The sequence below is a fragment of the Lasioglossum baleicum genome, chromosome 3 (genome assembly GCF_051020765.1).
Source record: "Lasioglossum baleicum chromosome 3, iyLasBale1, whole genome shotgun sequence".
In the NCBI taxonomy this organism is placed as follows: domain Eukaryota; kingdom Metazoa; phylum Arthropoda; class Insecta; order Hymenoptera; family Halictidae; genus Lasioglossum; species Lasioglossum baleicum.
The window spans coordinates 3,410,911-3,427,794 of NC_134931.1; the positions used below are offsets into that span (position 1 = coordinate 3,410,911).

The following is a 16,884-nucleotide window of genomic DNA, read 5'->3' on the forward strand; positions in this document are numbered from 1 at the left end:
TAAAGTGGGGACACAAGTTTCAATCTGGTGACACTGGATATCTCAACACTTCTAGCGACGCTCTATGCGTTGTCCACTGAGGCGAGGCAGTAAACGTAAACACAGCTGCTCAAGTGCGACATAGTCGATGTTACCCTTCTCAGGTAGTGCTACTTTGGTACTCTTCTCATTCTAGTTCACAAGATAAGGATGTGTGTCTTTAAAATATGACGTTACAAATGCAGCATATGTAATTTGTTGGTTTAAAGTGGAAAGCAATAATGAGCGAGGGTATATTAATCATAGAATCTATTATGCAAATGTTTCTGATGAGCGTGCGAGGCTTAACGTCTCAACTTTAGTTTTATCATGCAGGGTGAGTCTTCTAACGTCACTATCTCAAATAACTCGTAAGTTATTTGTTGTACAAAAACAATGTTCAAACAATGTTGTATGGTTCCTAGGGGGATATACAGTGCTGCAATCTGATTTTTGTCACTTCGATTTTTTATCAAGATATGAAGGTCACACCTTCAGTTTTTTTTAAATAGAATGCCCAATATTTTTACTCGAACTTGGATGAAGCACAAAATTCTACGTAAAAAAGTATTGACCTTCGTGATATATTACGAGATATTATCGAAATCATTTTCCATATGTACTTATTCAAATTGAGGGATATCAGTTCAAGCACCTACTGGGTTTTTCTAGGTAACAGCTATTATACATATGGGAAATTATATCGATAATATGTCGTTAACTATTAGATTTATGATACACGGAGGTCAATACTTTTTTACGTAGAATTTTGTGCTTCATCCGAGTTCGAGTAAAAATATTGGGCATTCTATTTAAAAAAAAACTGAAGGTGACCTTCATATATTGATAAAAAATCGAAGTAACAAAAATCAGATTGCAGCACCGTATATCCCTCTAGGTACCATACAACATTTGTTTGAACATTGTTTTTGTACAACAAATAACTTACGAGTTATTTGAGATCGTCACGTTACAAGACTCACCCTGTATAAATTGCTTTGATTTTACCCAATTTTTGGCGGTCGCTGAGTGGGCGATCAATGTATTGTTAGAAGAGAAATAATATTTCCTATGACCGTACCGGATGAACTTTGGGCTTCTGGATTGCATACGTGAGCAAGAAGGGGAAATAGGCGGATCTGACACCGCCCATTATTCTAAAGAGATCGCATTAAGTTTTCAACCATGGTGGATGCCTTTCCAATGTCCTCAGAAGATTTTTTTGACGTAGCATAGAAGTTGCCGCTGCAGCTGAATGATCGTGAATATTCATAGAATATACCTAGCTTCGCGGTCTACCTACATCTAAACGCTCCTGTATCTCACTAATTCCACGTATTGTTAGCTCCTTCGAGAAACCTCGAATAGGTTCGGCGATATACAGGGTGTCTCAGCTGAAGGAGGCCACCTAAACATCTCCTTTATTTTTAATGGCACAGAAAATATCCATGGCATGATTTAGGTGAGTCCCCTTGCCTCTCACAAATCGTGAGGTGGGGGTGGGGGGTCAAGTATGGTGTTATTGAATAGCATTTTAAAAATATCACATACGTCTACTTTTATTTTTCTGATCTGATGTGTATTTCTTAAGATATCCCCAATTTTCAACGATTTTTTTACCCATTTTGATTTTTGTCGATTACAACGCCATCTGTGAACCAAAATGCAAAAACTCGTAGGTCAAATTGGGTTACTTTTTCCACCCTATATATAGTCGAGTTCTCCAGCCGGGCTGCTGCCAAGGTTTGCTGAATTTCTCATTAATACGTTATGTAAAGTTTGATGTAGGAACTTTCTAACTTATTGCTAGTTTTAATTACGCGAGTACTTTCTAGGTAGTCGAACATAAGAGGTACATACTTTTTTGTGAAGAGATTTGGCCTTATACTAGTTATGAATACATTATAATTACTGGGTCCATCGTGCCTTTTTCTTATATTTTTTCTATTTCTATTGCCAATGATAAGTATTTTCTAGTTTTTCTTTTACCATTCAAAACTGCAATGTAGATCTTAGTGTTAACTGTATGTATCTTGCATTTTTGGTAAACATTTTAAACATTTTAATTTTAAATTACTTTACAAACTCTGAACTGTATGTTAAAAATCTAAAAAAATTATTTTTGTTTATTTAAAGTGATAAAATTTAAAATAGAAAAACATGCTGTCCAGGCATAGGGCACTTTACCTTAACACTTACCTTCGCGAGATTGTTCACCGCGGCTTTGTTAAGGAGTTATCAACGGAAAGTACGGACCAATCAGAACGTAGCTACAGCTAACGGATTCCGGTTCGTCCAATGCCAACGCCAGTCTCAGCGCGCGCCGCTGTAGCCGCGCTTCGATTGGTCTGCAATTTTCCTATAATAAGTCCTTAACAAAGCCGTGGAGAACAATTTCACAAAGGAAAAGGTTACTTCAAATAACCTCAGGAAGCCTTTTAAGGAAGTGGAACATTTTGGTACACCCTGTATATTATCTCTTCGTACTATATTGTCAACGATGATTCGTATCTTTCTGTGGTATGTATGTTCTATTGTTTCCTGGATTACGCCATTCATCCTGAATTGTTTGTTGTACGGTGTACAATCCGTTATTACGTACAGTAAATCCTCGATTTACGTTTTGTGGGACACTGTATGTAGTTGTTAATATTATGTGTGCACTATTTTTTGCAATTCAAAGCAAAGGCGGTCTTTCAAAAATTTTCGTTACTATCATCTAGTTCAGGGATCGGCAAACTACGGCCCGCCGCCTGCTTTTAATCAGGCCCGCGAGGTTAATGGACACGAAAAAATAAATCAAATTACGTAAATTAAAAAACATTATGTAAAAGTATCACTTCCTAATAAAGAAATTTTGAACCTGGTTTTTTTCGTTGCTCTATGAGTAGAATTAGCTAGCCATGTAAATATCTTCGAGCTTGCTACCGGCCCCCTAGCCTAAAAATTTTACGTTCTGGCCCTTTCAAAAAGAATTTTGCTAACCCCTGATCTAGTTAACTAATCCATCTGGTTTCGCAGAGAAACTGAAGTCGTTAGGTGTTTTTATAAAAAAGGTATTCTGTTGTAAAGTGTGTGCCATCATTCATGAGACTTACTTATGAGCTCATAAATGCGTCGAGAGTGTGTACAACTGTACAGGAACGAACACAGTTAGATCGTGGTCATTTGTATTGCGATGCTTGCCGCAAAACAATTAAAGTGATTAATCTGAAGCGGTTGCGCCGATGGTCCTTCGGAACAGAAAAACTAATCGGACTTCGCGTGCGTATAGAGGATATCGTCATGGTAATAGAACGTTGCGAATGTTCATGGAAAAGAATCTATGCGCGTTCGCGCGGACTCACTTGCATACGATTCTGTACCGGCTCTAGCAGAAATATTTCATGGGTACATTCTAACATATCGCTGGAAAATCGCTTAATTCAAGGCTCCGATCCGGAATACGGGGGCGAGTTGTTCTAAAGGCCTTTGTGTAGAAAATCGGGCTAAATAATCTGAGGTATGTCTAATGAATGTTCCAATAATAGAACAGTTATTGCACAATAAGTCGTGTCGCATGTAGCTGTCGATTGAACTGTTTCCATGTATTCGGAAAATGGAAAATTTAGACATTGGTTCGGATAAACGAGATTCAACTGAATCGTCCATTGAACAAGTAAATGTGCTCCGAATTGTGTCGTGTTTAGCCTCATTTTAATTGGAAAAAAAGTTATAACAATCAATTCAATGATAAATCAGTCTTTAATTTTAAACTAAAAATAACAGTAAAATTGTTTTTGAATAATTTTGTTCCAATATACGTGTAAGATTGTTGCACTAAAAGATTATTTTCTAAAAATAGTAATCTAAGTTGATTATAAATTATATATTTTTAAAAATAATAATCTGAGTTAACTATAATTCATATATTAATTTAAATAAGAATTTAGATTCAAAAATTTATACAGTGGTCCACAAAAGTGTTCGTACATCCTTTTTTTAAAAGATAAGTATAACGTAAAAAAGCATAAGAATACCTTTTTTATAATTGGTACCAAACGACTTGATGTTCTGCAAGCAATTAGAAGCATTGGTTTACTACATGATGTACAAAAGAATTTTCCAAAAATTATAATTTACAAGGTTACATGCAAAAATAAAAAAGGTATTTTCTAAAACTTTTCTATTTGGGCCCTTATAATGAAAATTTAAAATATATGTTTTGTAAATCTATGCTAGTTATACACATACTGAAAATTTCATCGAAATCGGTTGACGCAGGAAAAAACGACACACATCGAAAGATGTACGATTCTGTGGATTTTAAGCAGAAACTGATCAAAAGTCGTGAAAAACTACGATTTTTACCATTTTTAACCGCTTGTAGCTCGTGTGTGTATGTTTACTGATTTCGATGAAATTTTCAGTATGTGTATACCCAACATAGATCTACAAAACATATATTTTAAATTTTCATTAAGGGCCCCCAAATAAAAAAGTTTTAAAAGATGCCTTTTTTATTTTTGCATGTAACCTTGTAAATTATAATTTTTGCAAAATTTTCTTTTGCACATCATTTAGTACCATTATGAAAAAGTTTTTCTGTTTTAAATGTGTGTGTGTGTGTATGTCTGCCGTACGAACACTTTTGTGGAACACTGTATATTTATACAGGGTCATCCGTTTTTAAATGGCCAAACGTTAACCAGCTGTAGAGGATCCCCAATGGAACAACTTTTACCCCTATCACTTTTTTTGTTTCGGCCTTGATTTCCAGATAATTGCAACAAACCATCATTTTTTGAGTTTACATAAAATTAAATATCTCAGGACTCCAATGATGAATCTTGATGGTTTTTCCTTTGTTTAGTTTAAAATAAGTAGGGGCATCTTTTTTATTAAATAAACTTTTTTGTATTACCTTCGGATCATGGTTTTTTTGGCGTGGGGCACACCGCCACTATCCAACTTATTTCTTTCCGGCTCCACGGTGTGCCCCACGCCAAAAAAACCATGATCCGAAGGTAATACAAAAAAGTTTATTTAATAAAAAAGATGCCCCTACTTATTTTAAACTAAATAAAGGAAAAGCCATCAAGATTCATCATTGGAGTCCTGAGATATTTAATTTTATATAAACTCAAAAAATGATGGTTTTTTGCAAATTTTCTGGAAATCAAGGCCGAAACAAAAAAAGTGATAGGGGTAAAAGTTGTTCCATTTGGGGTCCTCTACAGCTGGTTAACGTTTGGCCGTTTAAAAACGGATGACCCTGTATATGTACATATATTTATTTATTGCCGACTCTAGAAATTATAATTGGCACGTCCTTTCCACCCTTAATAGAAAAGATACAAAAGAAAAATAGAAGATCGCAGTTTCATCAACGGCTGTAACACATTTTTAAAATACCGAGTTGGAACCTTGAGACGATGCAATGATAATACTGAACGAAGGAAAATGACGAAACGCAGGAAACTTTACCCTATCGCGTGTAAAGAAAAAAATTCTGATAAGCCACAGAGAAGGAAGGAGAGAAGCTGTATATACACACACGCATTTCACCGTAGACAAGTCAGATCGTTATAAAAATACTTTCGTGGCGAGAACTCCGGACTAGGTAATAGTGAAAGCAAAGATTCCACACCATTTGACTTAACCGCGCAAAGCCAGTTCGACGTATAAGGTGATTCAAAAAACTAAGTGTCCCACCTACATTACTTGTAAATTGTTTGGTGTATATGAAAAAAATGGTTGAAACGAAAGTCGTATGGTTTCAGGGCCAGCATACAACGTAATAATTTGTATTGAATAAAAAGCTGTAAGGGTGTATGCAATGAAAAATCTAATAATTACTAAAGTATTCTCTATAAATGATTCTTAATGCAAGCGATGCTGAAAATCAGCTCAATTACAATTAATACATTTGCACATATTCGACAGATAAACGTAAGTGATAGACTTACAAATTTTTCAGAATCTTCTGTTCCTAAATGTTGCCCGTCTTTGGAAGCCAATTTTTGAAGCACAAAATATCACGCTTCTATATACACAATCACTAAACATTGCACAACACACTTTCCGAAATCGTGACAGCGAACGAGAAGAAGTTACTCCGACCACGAGCAAAATAGTTCTGCAATCTAAATGCGACTTACGCGCGAAAACTCTCCCCTCCTGTCATGCAATGTATTCGATCACTGATCGATTGAATAAAAAATAATCGTTTCCAAGAAGATATTGATTTTTCGAGAATCACCTTTGTTCTGTCGCGTACTACTTCATATTATTATTGGTGCGGGCACAAAGGCTAAAGATATCTACTATAGATATCTATACAATAGTTTCTTATGAAATCAGTTTTATAATTTATAAAAAAACTTTTTAAAAACCACACTTATATTAAAATGCACTAAAATGCAGAAAATAATTTTTTTAGACATTAGTGACTATAAATAAAAGTGTGGAGCGCTAAACTATATTGACGTAATCTTCGTGGGCGCTCCACGCTTTTATTTATAGTGCCTAATATCTAAAAAAAAATTATTTTCTCCTTTTTAGTGCATTTTAATATAAGCGTGGTTTCTAAAAAGTTTTTTTCATATATTTTTTTATTTTATAGAATGAGGGGGGATGACTTCGAGAGACGACGTGGAGTCCGAAATTGTCCGAAATGGAACTGAATGAACGGTACACCACTGACTGAGCTCCTTCGGTGCGAAATGGGTCAGTGGAATGGGGATGAGCCGGAGTGGCAACGCGTAGTGAAGTAGGGAGCGCTGGCGCGCGGAGTGGGGATCGCTGAACGCGATAACATACTACCGAGCGTCGCGCGGCGAGGTGTGACGGTTAATATTAACATTTTTTCTCGTAAACGCACAGTTTCTTTTCTTAAATATGTTTTTTAATATTGCTTGTCATCCAGTTCTGAGGTATGTTTAAAGTCTCAAGTCTCTAGCTCATCGGAAAGTGGTTTCAAATTCGATTACATGATTTTACGCATACAACAACAACAACGTCAACGACAACTCGGCGAGCTAATATAAGCGTGGTAATAAAAGTGGTAATAAAAGCGTGGTAAAAAAAGCTTTTGTTAAGGGGAAGGCTAAACCGAGGGCGAACCCCAGTAAACACCCACCCCCGGGACGTTCTATGGACCGCCCCTTTACTAAGCAGTTGGTGCCCGAGCCTATGAAGAACCAAGGGCCTCCACTTTTCGCATTGCCCTTAGGTCTTCGTCCCTCGAGGCCCACAACCACGCCTGTTCTTGTCTTTCAAGTAACAAAAGTCCTGGAACCGGTCATTTTGACCGATGTTGGTAGGTTTAGTGTTAAATTAGTTTATACAGGGTGACAAGAAATAACGGAGTTGTACATTTCTTATTATAATTCTGTCAAATCGACGAATTTTGAAAAAGCAAATGATAATGATTCGAAGTGGCCACCCTTTGTGAGCCGATACAGAGGCTCAAACGTGTCTTGAAATTTTCGGCAATGGGCCGCAGCTCTTCTGGCGTCATTCGGTCCCACACCCGGCGCAGAGATTTTTTCAGCGACTCGATACTTTTATGGGGCTGAGCACAGGCCCTGGCCTCCAAAATTGACCAAACGTTGGAGTTCATAGAGTTGAGATCCGGTGAGTACGGCGGCCATTCCGCAGATGTGATTGAACCTGGAAAATGGGATTTGCCTACGGTTTTCGTGGATCAAGGGGTCAAAATCAACCAAGAAGTGTATCGACGGGACATTCTCGAAACCGTCGTACTTCTGTGGGCCCAACAGCACCTCGGCGATCCGGAATGGACGTCACAGCAGGATTCCGCGCCGGCCCACAGGGCGAAAACGACTCGGGAGTGGTGCAAAGCCCATTTTCCAGGTTTCATCACATCTCTGGAATGGCCGCCGTACTCACCGAATCTCAACCCGATGGATTACAGCGTGTGGTCGATTTTGGAGGTCAGGGCCTGTGCTCGGCCCCATCAAAATTTGGAGTCATTGAAAAAATCTCTGTACCAGGAATGGGACCGAATCACGCCAGAAGAGCTGCGGCCCATTGCCGAAAATTTCAAGACACGTTTGTGCCTCTGTATCGGCGCAAAGGGGGTGGCCACATTTCGAAACTTCTTAAATATATGAATACTAAAGGTCCATGTTACGGTTGTTATTATTTGTTTTTTTTCAAAATTCGTCGATTTGACAGAATTATATCATAATAAGAAATGTTCAAGTCCGTTATTTCTTGTCACCCTGTATATACATATCTCGATAACTATTTGTTCGCGACCTGTGGCTTCTTTCAAACTTTTTCTCTTCTCGATGAGTAGTGGGTGTTGAAATAAAAGCAAACTTTAACCAGAATATTTTTTGGTATAAACAATTTTGCGAAAAGTTTCTTTTACAAATGTCCACCGATCCAGAGGTGTAGATTCACCCTTACGACGGATGACCATTTCTTTTTATACACATTTCTCGATAAATGTCCCAAAAGTCAGAACTATCCTATCGTCACTATCGCGGGATATATCCCGTGAGGGGCCCTGAAGCTCTAGAGGCCTCAGTCGCCGAAAAGTGTAACATAATGGAAGTGACGCCAAATATGATACAATTCCGATAATATTTGCTTGTGTAATGAACGATGAAAGTTTCGGACGCAAGGAAGAACAGCGTATGGGAAAGCCTTTGAAATGTGCCGGCGCGCTGCAACTCTCCGTGACTCTTCCTTTCTCGTACACTGCCCTTCTTCATAATTTATTAATATTGAAGATACTTTTATATTTCTACTCCCTGTGGTTTTGAAAACTTCTACGCTTCGATTTCGCTGAAATTCTGGAAACATGATAAAAAGCTAAATGCAAAATTTGCAAGAAGAATTTTTGGTCTGGGTTAGCTTCAGGTTTTTATAATTTTAGATCAGTCGAATCGCCAAAAATCCTTGTAAACATCGTTCTCAGAGAAAATGAGACTATCCTCAAAATTTTGTTGTAAGTAAACAATCAATTTCTTTATTTATCATTACTGTTTCTTATTTGTCCGATGTTCCTAGAAAATTCATTGCCGTTTTAATATGAAATTGCAGTTTGTTAAAGTTTCTTTTGTCCGCCATTGTATCTAAATAAATAATGTAGTCCGCGCGTTTACCACGCGAAAAATTAATTGTGCCTGCGTGGATGCAACCCGTGGATCAAGAATTCATGTTGTAACCAGACACGGTAAATTCAGATAGAAGTCGAGCTTCGGAAAGTCGACGGAGAGATAGAAAGGAGAAAAGAAGAAGATCGGCATTGAGTAGTAACGAACGATCGAGGAACGGCCGGGCAGCATACGTCGAGAAAGGTTCATCAATATTCATAAGTCGCACTAGGCCTATCCGCGTCTCAAGGATTCAAGGAGTTTCCAGCAAGCACTCATTCTCTCCCCGTGCCTCTCTCTCTCTTTCCCCCTCTCGTCCTTTTTCCTCTTTTTTCATCCAGGGTGTGGGACTGCATATAACACGGTCAGAGACATTCGCGCGACTCGCAATTCTCCGCGTAATGTGCACATGTGCTCACCTAGTTATTTACGTTGCATTCTACATGCACATTGTCATATCGCGTTAGCGTTTTCCTTTTACCGGCTATTCGACGCGAGCTGCACCGATGCAACATTGCATTCGACCAACTTATCCTATCGGATTTGATTTAAGGCTGCTAGTGAAATATGACATTCCACGGACAATACACCGTTCGTTCTCATTATATAAGTACTGCCAACTACATCTTGCTGCATCGACGTGCAATATTCCCGAACGGTTTCATTTGATTTATTTATTAGACACAAATATTCACAGGGTTCGACGCATTTCACTTGAAGCAAAATAACAAATATTCATTTCAAATACTTTGGTATTTTTATTTGATAAATTCGCATGGAAAAAGCATTCTTATTTTCTGTTTGATTCAAGTAAATTTTTATTTCAAAAATACTTCACTCAAATAAAATAACAAATATTTTTATTTGATAAATCCACATGGAAAAAGCATTCTCATTTTCTGTTTGATTCGAGTAAATTTTTTTTTCAAAAATACTTCACTCAAACAAAATAACAAATATTATTATTTGATAAATCCACATGGAAAAAGCATTCTAATTTCCTGTTTGATTCAAGTAAATTTTCATTTCAAAAATACTTTACTCAAATAAAATAACAAATATTTTTATTTGATAAATCCACATGGAGAAGGCATCCTTATTTTCTGTTTGATTCGAGTAAATTTTTATTTCAACACTCAAATAAAATAACAAATATTTTTATTTGTTAAATCCACATGGAAAAAGCATCCTTATGTTCTGTTTGATTCGAGTAAATTTTTATTTAAAAAATACTTCACTCAAACAAAGTAACAAATATTTTATATCAAATGTTAAAATTAAATTAGTATTATTGAAGTTCCTCTGCCTTCTGTAACGTTAAAAATATCTCGGAACACAGAAGAGACATAGAAAGCTGAAATTCGGTACACAGACAGCCGGTAGCCGAAAAGGGTGCACGAATATGTGTTTATCCTGGAAATCCTTCAGGATCATTAAATTAGTAAAGACTGCTGGCGTAAATCAATATTACGAGTTACAATATCGTGTGAGTGTGACGTGGTACGTCCATCATCGTCCAAACGCGAACAACACGCGTGAGGGACAAATGTTATTGATTTATTATTCACTACAAGATAATAAATCTTTGTTGTTCAATGTTTATCAAACATGATATGCGTGACACGTTGTATAAAAATCTGTGTATTTCAGACACAGTTGACGATGCTGACCTAATAGAATTAGAGAGTATCGATTTTATACGAAAAAGTATTTGATCAAATAAAAAATGAAATTAACGTATGTAAATTATTAACGTATTCATAACTGCTTCTTTTCTTGATTTTAAATTGTTCACGTGGTCGTGATCATTATTATTACCCTATTCCTACACAAATAACGAAACAATCTAGATAAAGGTTATTTGTCTGTTCAAAAAAGCTAACACGATAAGATATAATGTTTTATGGTTTTTCAAATGTAATTAGTTTGGGTAACGCGCAACGTTTCGGTTCGCAGTAACGCGTGTCGAGCTCGGCTGTTTGAAAGTTCGCGCCAATTTCGGTACGCGGTCTGCACACTTGAGGAACGTTTGTTCGTTCCTGTACGTAGTCGGAGACGGAGAGCGTGTTTGCATTGCATGTACGTGCGATCGGGCTCGTGCATGCACGTGTAATGTATACATTCTGCGGTCGTGATAAGATCGAGAAGAAGCTTGCGCAATCTCGAGTAGCGATTACCACGAGAGGCAGTGTCGCGGACAGACGGACAGACCCGTCGCCGCCACTGCCAACGGCTTTTACTTGCGTGTTGCTCCCAGTCCCAGCTCCCAGCGCGCTAACAAGGGGAGTGCCAAGGTGTGGAGATCGCTTTTCGAATGACACTAGGTACATACAACTTTTGCTATGCATCTAATGTTACAAAACCTCTCGTGCCGCTCGTCAGAACAGCTTTTCGTTTTTGAGAAATTCCTCTCGAAAGTACCGCATGTTCCTAGTCACCCGGTTACAAGACAGACGACAGCAGAAAGTGATTGTAACTCTGTGGTGACAACGTGTACTACTACGATGCTGCAGCCTCGGCATTCGAATCATATACAGCTGGCTTTTTCTTCTTTTCGATGTGTACCTTTAGCGCAACTTCGATCGTTAAACTTTACATTTATGAAATTTTATTTGTATTTGCATTTATGTAAACATGACTTTCAATTCTGTTTAAGGTTTTCATCACGAGTATAAGTTTCATTGGTAATTCTTTCATTATAAGTAGACAGTATACGCGATATTATCAATGACATCAAATTTTATCAACAAGTGACCAAGATTGAGTAACCGTAATCACGTATTAACGATAATAACGCTATTATCCTTCGCAGTAACCTCTGGCTCAGCTAAGATATTGTTAGAGAATAACTACATACTGCGAATATACTAGAGTGACACAGGTTGTGTTGTACAAAGCATTAAAAAATAGAGGTTAGAATTACATCCAGAAGAGTACATATTCTGAAACGGCTTCAGAGCCGCAATAAAGTCTCGTAGGCTCGTTTAAAAAGTGGATTTTGCCGAGATATCGACCAATAAGATAAATGGAAAACTGTAGGCGGTAAACGCCGGCTGTTATCACTCGAAGGTAACTAAAATTCTAGTCTGACGAATCACCGACTCATTTAAACGTTAATCAGTTCGCTGCAGTGTCATATCGGGAATGAGTATCAGGCTTCAATGTCGCGTTAATCGCGTTATTACTAGTTGTGTACACATATACATATACCGCTATAGGCTAACGCCCCATCCATTCGATCCCGTTTCCTTTTTTCTGTAACAGTCAGCCTCGAGCGAGCGATTTTCTCGCGCGCCTCCACCTCTTCAATCTATTTTTCTCCCTCTCCGTTACCCGCGCTTTTTATTTCTCTTTCTCGAGCCAACGTCTACCTCCTCTCCCTCTCGCCATCATCGCTCTATCTCTCTCTACTTCTCTATCACTCGCGCTCTGTCTCGAGTGGTTTTCGCGCTTTCTTTCCTCGATTATAAAACGGTTACGCTGGAAGCGTCGGTGTGTCGCGCTCACAACGGATTTAACCGACATGCCTCCCAGGTGGAATACGTCGCGGAGAGACTCGCTCGATTTGAAGTTCCTTGATCGAAGATAACGCGTCTACGAGCTAGATTCCACGTTCGACCTTCGATTTGATAACGCAAGGATAACGCTCCGACGAGAATGCACTTATCGCCCGTGGCGATTGAGTCGGGGCGGCGGCTGGAAATTTGCGCGAACGTCAGTTAAAAGATTGTATTGTCCAGGGTTTCGCTATGTACAGCCACAGTGAAAATTGTACATAACGTATATCGACGGGTATTTTAAAACTGAACCTACCACTGCCGGTTAAAATGACCGGTTTACAATTTTTTATTTTACCATTATTGAGATAATAAAAATTATTTCGTTAGAAATGATTGTATAGATATTTTTAGTAGAGCACGTATTGCAATAGGAGCCGCACAAAGTTTAAATAAGATTAATCTTGTCATTTTTATAAGGGAACATGTACCGGTCACTTTTAAGGTTCGCTTAGGTTTAGCGCGAACGTAGTTTAGTAAGGGGAAAAAGATTTTGATGAAAATTGAATTACCAGCTCCTTGTTAAACTTTTCGAAGAATGTCATTTTCACGGATGAAAGCAAAATAAATACGCCTGCATCTGATGGGAAAACTAAAATGATCAGAAAAATGAGTAAAGTCAATGCCACGACGATTACAAGTTATAAATAAGAAAGATACCCCACCAAATGTTAAAACCGATTTTGTCAATGTTATTACGTAATTATGCGTTATTTCGTATCTCGCGAGGTCAGTCTCGGTCATATTTCCGTAATAGAAACTAATTCCTTTAGTTTCTGGTTCAACTGTACTTCTGTACAAACCGAAAATGTATTGAACCAGAAGTTGAAATATCCGTCGATACACGCTGTGCAATTTTCACTGCGACTGGCTGTAAAATGGTCTGTTAAAATGGCTTCTTCTCGAGAAGAATGAACCAATGACGAGGATAGGTCAGGAATTATTCTAATTATAAAAATGGAAGTACATATTCGGATAAACTACGGCGAGAAAGGTTCAGGAACACATACAAGTACAATAGCCTGTTGTGGATCGGCAATGATCCCAGCTCCCCCTTTGGTCTGACTTTCAAGCATTCCACCACCTGACGGTTAATTCGTAAGAGTATAAAATCGTCGCAAGCTCTGCGGTGTAGAAGAGTGAAGAACAGAGGGAGAGGAAGGTAGGCCAGGGCGGTGGTTGTTTGACCGAGACGATAACTCGTCTTCGTGACTTAACGGGTTCACTTGGAACGCGAAACGTCCATATGCAGCGGCCGCGTCGCGCCGCGCCGGATAGAAGAGAAAGAAGTCGGTGCTGTGCGCGCGGGATCGAAGAAAATCTCCGGCCGCAAGAATCTCGCGTTGAGGAGCACTGATCTGCAGTGTGTATCGTGTATTAGTCTGGACATGGTGGGGATGGTGGTGAAGGGTGCCGGAGGAGGCCGCGGAGGGGCTCAAGGCCGGTCACGCTGTCAAGCAAGAAAGCCTGCGCGCCGAAATATCAACATGACTGTCCAACTCGGTTAGCCTCCGCTTGCTGCTCCGATTACCTCTTCACGTTCTTGAACGCGTGCGTCTATCTCCCGTCTGTCCCGCGTCTACGTCGAAATTTGTAGAATCATGAGAAACACTCCCGGAAAACGAATTCTTTATGCGCTGGGATCACAGTAAAGTGGATGGTCGAACGATTTAGAAAGAACGGAAAGCTACGGGTGGGAGAAATGTAGAGAGAGAGAGAGAGAGAGAGAGAGAGAGAGAGAGAGAGAGAGAGAGAGAGAGAAGATATAGTAAAGTTTCGGACAGGTGGTAAAGGCGCAGAGGGTGACAGCTGATATAGTCTGCGACTCTGGTTATCGGGGAAGGTTACGAAACTCGTTACCACGAGAAAGGCTGCGACTCGGTCTCGCAGGACAGAAGCGGAATACTCGGGTGGGTGTGTGAGAGATCGTGCGTGAGCGAGTACCTACGCGGCCGGGAACGGGAGATCGAGAAAGAGAAAGAAAAAAAAACGAAGAAGAAGAAGAAGAAGAAGGATACGCTGAGACAAAAGGGAGAGAAGACGCCGAAAGCGGAGAAAGATTCGGGCCGATCGCGGATCCAGCGAGTTCACCGAACGCCGCGAAATTCTTGGACGGGTCTGGTTTATCGCGGCATTAGGGACCCAGTCCCGCTGATAAAGCAGAGAACGGTTTTCTATCGGCGAGAAATTCGTTCAGTGAAAAACGAGTAAAAAAACCGAACGACGGAGACGGCGATCGAGAGAGAGAAGCGGTCGATGAAGAGAGAAAGAGAGAGGGAGAGAAAGAGAGAGAGAAAAAGAAGGGTGAAAGGATGAAAGGAATGGAATGGAATGGAATGGAAAGGAAAGGGGACGGACGAGGAAAAGGAGGAGCGAGCGCGTCGAGGGGTCATCGGGAAACATAACCTCTGAACGCTCGATGTTCGACTGCCTCGAGAGACACACAGACGTTTTTCGACGTTCGCCTCGTTTCCGCTTTCATGCTTCCGCGTGTAGCCTTACCTTATGCTCGCCGTTCGTGAAGCGATGGCCCGCGGGTCTCGACACTTATCCGATCGTTTCGCGTTTGAGCGCAGCGTCCGAGACACGACGACACTCTTGACAGTTTTCCACGATGATGTGTGTCGGCGATAGTTTTTTCATTGGTACACGAAGCCCAGCCGGACAACCCGGATAGATCACAACACTACCGACACTGAATACGCGACACTTCGGCAGGCTCGTGATCGGGCGTCTTCGGACGAAGTAACAGGCACCCGAAAGAGCATGGCACACCTTCGCGTCACGTTACAACGAGTTACAACAAGCCACGGGCAGCTACAGGCACGGGCTACCTCGGACTCTCTGTCTCCGTCTCCGTCTCCGTCTCCGTCTCCGCTGTTGACTGGTGGCTACCTCACACCACAACCTCGTCTCGTACCTGTGTCTCTCTTTCTCTCTTTTTCTCTTTCTACGCTCGTGCATGGAGCCACTGCCGATAGTACAGTGCATCGCCACCAGATGGTCCATCCTGTCGCGCCTCTACACTGTCTCTACCTCTACATATACATATGTATACTACATCGCCACTCGAAAGATTCGCGCACCCTTCGCTATTTAAAAACGCCTCTTTTCTAGACCTTTCGTCATTTTTCTCCTGACCCATCACCAGGGACGTTTCTATAAAATACCTAGAATTGATTCAACAATTTTCATATCATAAATTAACCTTTAGAAGGCCGGACTGACCACTAGAATGGCCAGGGATAAACTTGGGAATTTCGCGTAACGTGTCGGCTCTATTAGGGCTACCCATAAGTAATACCGTTTCTTGATGTTTATATGTATATATAAAATTTTATTTCAATTAACATTTAGTATAGATTCATTAATTACAGATATATTTCACAATAAGCACACTATTAACTTAATGTTCATAAATCCGATTAGTACGTAACCTATGAATAATGTAGCAATCTTTAATTAATCAGTATAAAGACGACATTACTTATGCATATAAATTTTTCATCTGGTGAATTCAAGTTTTCCATGAAAAAATGCTTTTCATACGCCAATACTTGAGATAAACTAAAAAAGACACAGATTTATATCCGATTCTATTTGTTAAATTAAAAATGGCCAAGAGTTCATAAAAAAAGAATGCATCAATCAATTTTTTTCGCGTCTGCAGTGTTAATATCACGTTCTGTTTCTACGCGAATATTTTATTGCCAATTAAGAATGGATTTCTATAATATATGTATTATGTATGAATCTCTTTCTACTAAGAAAAGCTTTCATATTTTTACCTCCTACTAAAGTCGTAATTCATTATACTACACTTGACATAATATTCGCTATTATTTATATTGAACTAGGATGGGAATGTTGTACCATTTTTTGTACGGTTAGGTATATATCGATATTTTTCCATTAAAACATTTAGGAGATGTTCAGATCAATTCACAATTTAGCTGTAGCAACTTGCAGCTGTAACCGTGAGACAACTTTTTCTTTCAGGAAGTAATTTTGTAATAAGCGGAAGTAAGTTGTCCAACGAGTTCAGAGAAGATGGTGTGATGGAACCAATAATAATTTAATAACAATTTCAATGCTACTTTTGTTCAAATTACGTTCTTCTGTAATTTCAAGCCTTTGTTCATTTAAAATTCGTAACTCCCGTTAACGTTAATTGTTTAGCTATTCGCTTCCAAAGGTTT

General features: G+C 39.3%; 1 protein-coding gene across 1 annotated transcript in view; it reads right to left on the bottom strand.

Annotated features, from left to right (window-relative positions):
* The window catches only part of Hr39 (nuclear hormone receptor FTZ-F1 beta), a 42,039-nt gene extending 26,223 nt beyond the window's left edge, over window positions 1–15,816 (bottom strand). Inside the window, exon 1 of the mRNA XM_076420147.1 lies at window positions 15,188–15,816. The gene's annotated coding sequence lies outside the window, so the exon portion shown is untranslated. The remainder of the gene's footprint in view (window positions 1–15,187) is intronic.
* Window positions 15,817–16,884: the final 1,068 nt, after the last annotated feature.